At 36.4% G+C, this 10,330-nt stretch overlaps 1 protein-coding gene across 31 annotated transcripts in view; it reads right to left on the bottom strand.

Annotated features, from left to right (window-relative positions):
* Window positions 1–10,330, bottom strand: part of LOC106514844 (protein tyrosine phosphatase receptor type D) — a 469,094-nt gene that overhangs the window by 230,242 nt on the left and 228,522 nt on the right. For all 31 annotated transcript variants that reach the window (XM_014004324.1, XM_014004325.1, XM_014004323.1 and 28 more), the window contains exon 8: window positions 9,463–9,510. The gene's annotated coding sequence lies outside the window, so the exon portion shown is untranslated. The remainder of the gene's footprint in view (window positions 1–9,462; window positions 9,511–10,330) is intronic.

Here is a 10,330-nt window from a genome sequence, read left to right as displayed (position 1 = left end):
TATATATATATAAGCCATAGCTATAAAAGGTTCTGGACTTTTTGTTCAGATATTTGTTAGAAGAAATACATTTGACACTTCAAAGTATAAAACAAATTTTGCCATAATTGTATCAAGGTAATGCAGTACAAGAGGCTTGCTCTAATAATACTGCATATATTATGATCCAAACAAGCTCACCCTTTGCACTTAACAATTACAGATGGGGCTGGATGCAACATTGGAGTGCTTTTATAATCACTAGTTGCCAGATTTGTGAGAATATAAATAGCACTTTCATTCGCTCAATACAGCCGTGCCTCCTCTGCCAGCTCATATTCTAAGCACAAGCTGTGTAATCATGGAGGACTGACTGGACACACTCTGCAGTGTGTTTTTGATCAGGAGGGGGAGGCATCCTCTCGGGCCCTGTCTCCGGCCTGTTGATAAATTCATCTTTCTCGACTGTCCCCCGTAGGAACTAAACGGGGAGAGACGGACATTGACTTTTCATTAAGGAGATCACTGCATTTGGAAATGAATTTATTTGGGACTTAAAGACATAACATAGCAGTTTGCGAGTCAGCCTGAAGGCCAGAAAAGAATGCCAATACACAGAAAATTGAATTTTTTGGTTGACTAATAACACTCCTCGTTCCCTCCAGACAAAAAACACAAAGGTGTCAAACTGTAACATGCGAAAATTGAAGACTTTGCTAATGTTATAGTTGTTTCTTACASGGTTTTTGATGCAGTTAGCCTAGATTAAAGTGATGATTGCTGCCTTGGGCTCAGAGCCACATAAAATACGTGTACTGTGTATGAATATTTTAATATATTGAGACTTGTTGACATTCATGTAGTCATTAATGCATATCACCATTAGTGTTTAGTAGGAGAAATCACTGTCATTTAGATGAGAAACAGACTTTAATGAGAGACAGATTTGAAACTCAATTTCTTTTTTTGTTCCTTTCCATATAWTAATGTACTGTATSYAATGAGATTTTTTGCAAGAATATGTACATTAAAGTGAATGTCTTATGTTCTATACTATGGTTATTTTGTCATATGATAGTACGTTTTAAAATAAAATTATGAATATTATATTTATCTATGATCTATACTTTTACAGATAAAATGCTAATTTAGTTTTGACGTGATTAGATTCATTCTGTTAAAGTCAAAGTCATTTTTGTGTTCCCCTCTCTGTCATGTGGATGGAGGACCTCAGTGACGAGAGGAGAATGTGTAGCGCTGAGCCAATACATATATATGGTGATAGCGTCGGGGCTAATGCTAAAGCTAACAGGCTAAGCTGAGGTTCTTCTTCCATGAAGCAGCTCTGTTGTCCTCCATCCATATTTTCAACAGGCTGAATCATTTCTACCTTCTCCTCTCTGTCGACGCTCTCTGGTTTCATTTAAAATAGTCGATCATCAGATATTATCCAAGATTAACCTTCAGGGTGGATATAGCTCGCTCACACTGAGGACCTATCCACATCATCATTTACCCAGAATGCTTTGAGTGTAAATAAAATGGCCCCATCCGTGTAATATATTTTTTAATCTTTTAGAATTATAAAAAACTAAACAGCCTACAGTATTTTTTCAGTCTTTATTTTACAGCTAAAATATATATTTATCAAAAGTCTAATGTTACAACTAATCATGGATCCCTTTAAACACTTGCTGGTACAAAGCACCACCTATTTACACAAAGCTCCTCCCTGAAGCTCAGTTCCCAGATGAGCTCCCACCCGACAAAGTGCCTCCACCACACAGCTTCACCAAACTAGAAAAACATATCTTAAAAACTTTCATGATTTAATTTAAAATATAGTTTCAAAATGATTTATATATCCCTAGTTTTTTTTTTTTTTGCAAAAGTAGCTTAATGTTGATGCATATGTATGAGAGGATGACTCAACGTCCAGTAAGAGCCTCTGTTTTCACTATCTGTTTCTTCAGAAAACATACTTTCAGGGTCCAACATGGGATCATCCGAGTAAGGTTCAACTGCATCCTGAGTTGCAATTTTCCTAAAATAATTTTATATAATGTTGCTTCTTTTCTTTTTATAAATACAATGCTGCTACGGAAGGTTGTAAATGGCAGGAAGCATTGTTGTGATGGTGAGCTGAAGTGGGAGTGTCAGAAATGGTATGAGGTTCTTAAAGAGACAGAAGCTAAGTTAAAGGTGTTTAGATGATGCAAAGTCAATTTTATTTTTGACTTATAGAGCATTTTCATAACTGAAAGTAACAGTTACTAGATTGTGGTATGGAATTGAACTCTGTACCTAGAAAATACACAATACCCCCATCCCCTTTAATATTTTACAGTGTATTATTGTCCTGTTAGTTTCATTTAAGTGAACTCTTTCTTATTTACAGACGCCTAAATTCACGAGGGTTCAGCAAATACCAAAGGTCACTCTCTAAGCACTGTACATTCCACTTAAGCTCTTCTACTTGCTGTAAATTTCATCAAGGTGAGCTAAAGTGTTTACCCCATTAATTTATTTCTGCTGAAGCTGGAGCGCTGACCCATAAAATGAGCTAAGATAATACTGACCTTAACATGGTCTTCTGCACATGGAGGTAATTGCTAAGGCTTCAGATCAATCAATATTGACTTGCCCATTTTTCCACTTCTCTCCCACTCCCAGCCCCCATCCCGCTTTCCGTTTTCCCACCCGCCACTGCTTGAGCTGAATGTGGAAAATTGGCTTGGACGGATGGAGAACATATCCGTGATAGTTTAACCTTTATCTAGCCAACATGTTCACTTATCTGTACAATTATAGATTTTGCCACTCAAGCTGTTTCACACAAAATCTGCAGGGTGTTAAAAAGACAGAGAGAGTTACTGACAGGCTAATTGTGAACCGCGTGTGTCAGTTTAAACGTTCTGGATGATATTACAGGACGGTAATGCAGAATCATTTATAAAATCAGGAGCGTTTTTCTTTCTTTTTTTTTGTGAGGTACAAATCAAACGAGAAATATCTGATACCAAGCAAAAAAAAAAAAAAAAAAAAAAGGCTGAGGCAACAAATCAATGAGAAAACAAGCATGTAGACATGCTTGCACGCACACACGCCTTTACATTACAGCCTCCGTGTACTCCAAGGCATTTAATTCCTTTTTAATTTTTCAAGGCAGGGGCACAGACTTAGCAGGCATTTTCATCTTGACTTGATAAATCTCACAATCTTCCTTTCAYTGCCTCACTGAAGTAATTTATTTTCTATCTCTCCGAGCTATATTTTCCAGTTAATATTTCATTTTTTTCCCTCCACGCACACACACACAACCTGACAATGGATGCCACGAGGGATGATAAGAATTCTGAAACCTTTGCACTCCCGCTTTTAACAGTACTTTGAAGAAATGTAACTTCTACAGACACTTGAAAGACCTCGCTAACGTTGAATTAGAACTTAAGAAAAGGCCGTTATGTTTCAACACTTTTGTTCTTTCAGACAACAAGGATTGCCTTTGGATTTCCCGTACTTGTAAGTTTCAGAGAGCACAAATTATTGTGTTTGATAAAAAACGCTAAAGAACGTGTCATACAAATGAACTGCCCCTGAGGTTAAATAAATAAATCAAAGGCTAAAACTGGTTTTTATATTTTTTTCAAAAAAGCAAGTCCTGCTTTTGTCACCCACACCCGTTTCCGTACCCACCAGCAAAACATTCATCATTTAAATGAGACAAATGTACTTTGTTGTCAGTCAGGATTATGGGGAGCATTAAAAGCGTTATTTTACCCAAACTATGATCTCATTGATTTACAAAGCCTGCTTGTATTACTTATTTAGTTTCGTTTTTTTTCCCTTTTTTTCTCCAGCAGAACCGTTTCATGTTCGTTGACTGACTGCGAAGCTGTACCCTTCTGGCTATTGAGCTCACCCTTAATTTGAATTTGATAAGATTTCTTTTAGAGACATTGTTAAGCTAATGTAAATTTCAGAGGCAGGACGAGCCCACCGCTGGCTTAAACTTTGATGAGGTGCTCATATCTAATATCAAAAGCAGATAAAACTCTTATTAGCCCCAGTGGTCTTGCTAGAGTGGAAACTTATTATAAAGAGGAGATGAGATGAAAGCAGATGAAGTAATAAGTGCGCCGGGGGCTTTGTTACATGTCCTTAAGCTTTCTGTTGGGGTCAATTTAATTTTGCGACCTAAATGCTGCAGGTTTACAAATGCAGACAAGTCCACATTGTTTGAAAGATCTAATTCAGACTAATATTTCAGAGGCAAACATCTGAGGGATTACAGTGTCTGAAGCCAGAAGCGGTTTGATAATCGGTTGTCATTTTTCGAGTTCTGTGCCCCTCCTAAGCTTTAAGGGTTTCTAAACTTCTTTAGTTCCATCAAATATTTGTCAGATTAGTGAGATGCACTTCTTTTAAGAACTATTTCCATATTCCACTGGTTTCTGTTCTTCGTCTTTTGTCTCAAAATGGTTTAAAGAGAATCATGTTAGAAACAGAAATAGAAAGAAAAGTTGTTTTGAGAAAAATGTCAGTCCTAAAGCTGTGAAGTAGTCAAGAAAAAAAATACGAATTTGAAACCTAAACGACTTGTAAAATATGATGCCAAACAGGATTATTAGAGAAACAACAGATTTGTTGTTGATGATCTGATAATGTATAAACTTCAAAACAAAGTATTCATAGTGTTTTAGACTTTTATATTCATCCATCCACCATGTATCATTTCATCCATCCATTCACACTGTCATCTGTATTAACTGAATCCATCCTTTCCATCCATCCATTCACCCATCCATCATCCATCCATCCTAACTTTATTAAATCTTTTCATCGATTGATCCATCCATCCATCCATCATCCATCCTAACTTTATTAAATCTATTCATCGATCCATCCATCCCTATTCAACCTTAAATCAATCCATCCATCCATCCATCCATCCAAAAATCCATCCATCCATCCTAACTAATCCATCCATCCATCCATCCATCCATCCATCCATCCATCCATCCATCCTAACTTTATTAAATCCATTCATCAATCCATCCATCCTAACTTTATTAAATCCATTCATCAATCCATCCATCCTAACTTTATTAAATCCATTCATCAATCCATCCATCCTAACTAATCCATCCATCCATCCATCCTAACTAATCCATCCATACATCCATCCTAACTAATCCATCCATCCATCCATCCATCCATCCATCCTAACTTTATTAAATCTATTCATCGATCCATCCATCCATCCATCCATCCTAACTGTATTAAATCTATTCATCGATCCATCCATCGATCCATCCATCCATCCATCATCCATCCCTGTTCAACCTTAAATAAATCCATCAATCCATCCATCATAAATCCATTCATCCTAACTAATCCATCCATCCATCCATCCTAACTAATCCATCATCCATACATACATACATACATACATACATACATACATACATACATACTTACAGTACATGAATTGATCTTCATCCTTTAATCAATTAATTCATCTATCTATCTTCTATATATCCTATAATCCATCCTTCCACTCATAGCAGTTGTCAGTATTCTGTCATTCCAAAATGTAGCCATCCATTCACCTAACTGTCCGCATGTACTGTAAAGATCTGCCTTTCTTAACCTCTAGAAAGCACAAAGTAAGCACACTGTTTTGTACACCAGCAATCAATGGTTTAGACCAAGAGGGATGAGATTTCACTCTCTGAGTGAGGGATGACATCAATATAAAACGTTCACCCTAAACAAGTCGGAAAACACCTTCAGTTCTTGCACTATGTCCCATTGATTTCTGCTCAGCTCAACACAGATTCTGCAGCATTTAGACATTTAACTCCCTTTCAAGCAAAGTCATTACACAGTGGAGCATTTAATTAAGCAAGCACAGCGGTGCAATCTGGATGATTCAGTGTCTGTGGACCAAATTAACATATTTGTGCCTTTGCAGTCTCTGTCAAAGCTGATTTCGACACATTTTTTTCTGAGTATCTTGTTTGAATAGCGTTATAAAAATAAAAATAAAAATCTAGGTAAGATGTTTAAATTCCCGAAACAAAAATCCTGATTTCAAATGTTCAGCTGAGCAAATGAACAGATCRGTTTGAAACAGAAGAAGCAAAGTGTTCACGGCTGACCTGTTTCCAGCATGTAAGACAACATTTTAGGGGCATGGCCACAGATGTGTCTGAGGATGTATCGRGGAGGTGCTCTCACCTCTCTATCCCTCTGTGAAAAGGTACAGCCTATTGCTTTGTGTGTACGCACTTAAATTGCGCCCAAATCCCCTAAGTGACACCAAAAATTCAAACTGTTCTTAGTGGGTCAGTCACTAGTGTGAAGGTTCAGTGTTAAAAACACAAAACGAGAGGAAAAAGCACAAACAGAGACCAAAACAGTTACATATCACACATATGCACATGCAAAAACCAGAAGCTTGTGGCATTTTAGCTTGTATTTGGAAAAGGAACCTAATTTCATAATGGCACACACCCCATTTGCATTTCAAAAACTAAATTTTTCCAAAACTTGAACTCTGACATTCTAAACTCAGACTACATGTGTTAATCAAAGTCAAAACTTAATCCAGGCCTGATAAGATGCTCCATTTAACAAGCTCGTCTTTAGCAGGGGGCTCGATCGGGTGAAATGAAGAGGAACTGATTGCTTGTGGTGATTGTGCTGATTACATTTTAAATTTAAAACTTTTTTCCCCCTTCTCCCCCAGAGCACCATCCTGAAGAGTTACACACGCAATGACTGAGCAAGTTTAGGAAGTGTCAACATCTTTACATCCTATAGAACCTCAGAGAAATATGATACTTATTTCAAATTTTTAAACATTCATCCATATTTTATTGCTTCCACACCCATGTGACTGAAACATTTTTAGCAAATTATGCAGACTTATTACCATGCTAAAACCTCAAAAAGCTGCCTTCTATAAGTCAGAAAAACATTTTAAATTATCCTGTTTATCATTTGCCAAAGCAGCATTAATCATCTGCATGGTTTCAAAATTTAATAAAACAAGCCTGTTTTTTTAGCAGCGTGTTCAACATTTCTGACCTTCCATTTGTTTACTCCGACTGCAGCCTGAATTCACRATGATGGGGCTGTTATTACCCCCCACCCATACATATTTTACATGGTTGTACTATAAATGTTGTATAAATTACATTCAAAAATATACAACCCAATCATTTGCATTAAATACATTTTTGCATGCATGCAGTGCATTATGTGAAGAGATGTTTATGTTCATCTCAATGCCCTCCATTAAGAATGATCATGCAATCTGTATACATGAGGTTTTAAAACTAGAACAAGAGAAATACTTGTAAATGTCAAGTAGTTTGAAATGTTTAATCTTTCAGTTGACCTAAACACTGGACTGGATGCAGGCCAAGTGGGCATTCAGAAGAATCACAGTATAAGCTTGTGTTAATGCAAAATCTCAAGAGGCCTGAGATATGTGCCATCAAACCAGCAGAAAACCTATTCCAGCAGCAGAAACGGTAAACCCCGCAAATCATTTTACACAGCAGGCTGCCTGAATTTAGGCATCGAGGTGGGTTCACCTGGTGGTGAAGTATCAGTTTCTGTCTGGAAAAAAATATCACTCAATCTTTTTTTCTTTTAAACAGGTTGCTATGTTTGCATCTTATCATTGTAGGTTTGACACTGAAGTAAAACAACTGTCAAGAAAAAAATGTTGAAAAGCAGAAAAATGTTCTAAGATTTCTCTCAGTAGTCTGCTCTCAATGTTCATAATGTTTTTGCAATAAATACAAATGCATTGAAAAAAATCATGCAGCTGAGATGAACAGTTGTTGAAAAACTGTGAGCCTCCAAAAAAAAAAAAAAAAAAACCACACGTTTCGCAGTTTACGGACTCAGTCTTTCTTGGATTTTTCCATGGAACCTAACTACTAGGTAAACTTCAAAAATATGAAGAAATGGAAAAAAAAAACGTAAATACTTTATGTGCTGTATGTATGGAACATACTTATTGTATTTACCGTTATTTTTCCAGGCAAGTCCCRTTGAGATCTCAGATCTGGGCCTGAAGGCAACATATTCTACATGTTTTTAGGGGTGGGGGAAACCGGAGTATCCAGAGAAAACCCACGCAATCACGAGGAGAACATGCAAACTCCACACAGAAAGACCCCAGGTCCRAACCGGGGATCGAACCCAGGACCTTCTTGCTSYGGGGCGTCAGTGCTAACCACTGAGCCGTCGTACTCATGCTTTTTCATAAGTTTKAAAGCTAGATTCTGAACACAATTTTGGTGACTCAAGGATAAATAAACATGTTAWCATATTGTAATTGGCATTAAAATTCCCTTCGATTATCAAACACTGTACTTGGGTGCTGTACCTTCGCTAGAATGAAGCAGAAAAAAATATGTTGTGAATAACTGTACGCTCCTGAAGGAAATTTATTCTGTTTACTACTGATTTTATTGCATCACACATACTGTTTTATTTCGAGGTTAACTAGAATATATTTTGATTACTACCTATCTACTTATTTTGCCTAATCATCTGTTTTTATGATGAAACTGTGATTTAGTTGAGGTACAATCTGATTTGAGTGACACGTGGTTGACTCAAATAGATTGTGCTCTCTTTGATACATTTAGTTAATACACGCCTTAATTWCACTGATCACACAGATATTTTTCTCATCAGCTGACAGGAAGTGTGTCACCTGGTTGGGAAGATTTCCTCCACTGGTGTAATGAATTGAAGTGGGCGGGGCCAGATTCTGAAGATGGTGTTTAAAATAAGATCGTATTTATTACGTACCGTACTGATTCGGCRCTACTTGCAATGAAAATAAATGTCTCTGTTTGGCCCAACACTGGTGTTGTATGGTCTACATTCTTACATTTAACATTCAAGTATATTTGGTATTTATGTCTGGTTGTCAACACGCAATGGAGCAAAGTGAACATGCTTTTCTTTTCACTCCTGATATATGTTTGGGTGATAATGTAAATTGATTCTGTGTACTGAAAATGTTAAAAACAAAAGTTATTTTTACAAAAGTACTGTTGAATTCCTGAACTCCTGTCTGTGTTTGGTCCCAGTACAACTCATTATCCACAAATGAGATGTGTTTAAATGTTCTTCTTCTTTGTTCTGATTTTCTCCACATCAGGTCTAGTTTGGGAATTTTCAATATCAAAAATGTGGAGTCCAAACATGCTGACGGATGCTTTCTATGATTACTAAAGTTGTTCTGCAGAGAACAAGAGTGAAATAGAGTTGCTGATAAAGAATTATTTCACAAAAAGAAAAAAAAATCAATGCAAATCATTTTTTTTTTAGAAATCAAACTTGGTACTGGAACTTGTAAAAAAAGAATCTCCCCTAATGAAATAATGAGTATTATAAAGCCATGTACGTCTATAGACAAACCAAACAAATGAGAGTAAAGAGGCCTACCTTGAGGTCGAAGGTGTGAAAGTCAAGGAACATTCTCCCTCCTGAGACCTGTGACAGAGAGAGAGGATGAGACGTCAGTCATGATTARGCCACAGTGCAATTACAGAGCAACTCCTCTGACAGTGATTGATCAATGAGGAACTCCTTTAATGAAGACAAGGACTCTGGGTCTACCACGAACAAATTGGCAAAAGTWAGAGGTGGGGAATAGTGTCCCAGATTGCTTAGGCGCTAAGAGGATCATCCTGTCTGCAGCACAGCAGACGCTGATAGAAATACAGTATGCACAGGTGATGGACTACAGTTTGAATGGAAATCAAATAAATTATTGGCAAGGCTATTAAAAGTTAGGTGGTGATTTTGTTCATCRTGAGAACACATTTTCAGCAGTAATTCACGATTCTTGAATAAACTTTAAAGCAATTTATTTAAATACGAGAAAAAAACACTTTCAAGGTCAAGACAGACTCAAATAGTAGTTCTGAAAATATTTTTCTTCCAGTTTTTAATAGCTGGTTTATAGACAATTCGTTTCTTTTTAGATTTATATCATTTTTAAATGAAAGAACAGTGTGCAAATTTCTAGGGCCTATGTATTTTAATATGTCCGTTCCTTAAAAAGAGTATTCATAAATTTTGAATGTTTCCTGTTGTGGTTTTAATCTGACAAAATTCAAAGATTCAAACAGGAAAATTTAGTATTTTAGAAATGGTACAATAAGATTGGTAAGACTACACACAAATAATTCAATTCAAAAATACTTTTACCATAGAACATCAAAAAAGATAGTTTAAACCTTTATTTCAAAACAGACAAAATAAAAAAAATTTATATATACTGCATATATATATACAGTATATACTGTAT

Source organism: Austrofundulus limnaeus, unplaced genomic scaffold, assembly GCF_001266775.1.
Source record: "Austrofundulus limnaeus strain Quisiro unplaced genomic scaffold, Austrofundulus_limnaeus-1.0 Scaffold23, whole genome shotgun sequence".
Classification (NCBI taxonomy): Eukaryota; Metazoa; Chordata; class Actinopteri; order Cyprinodontiformes; family Rivulidae; genus Austrofundulus; species Austrofundulus limnaeus.
The sequence above is the reverse complement of the archived record's forward strand: the minus strand, read 5'-3'. Positions and strand labels throughout refer to the sequence as shown.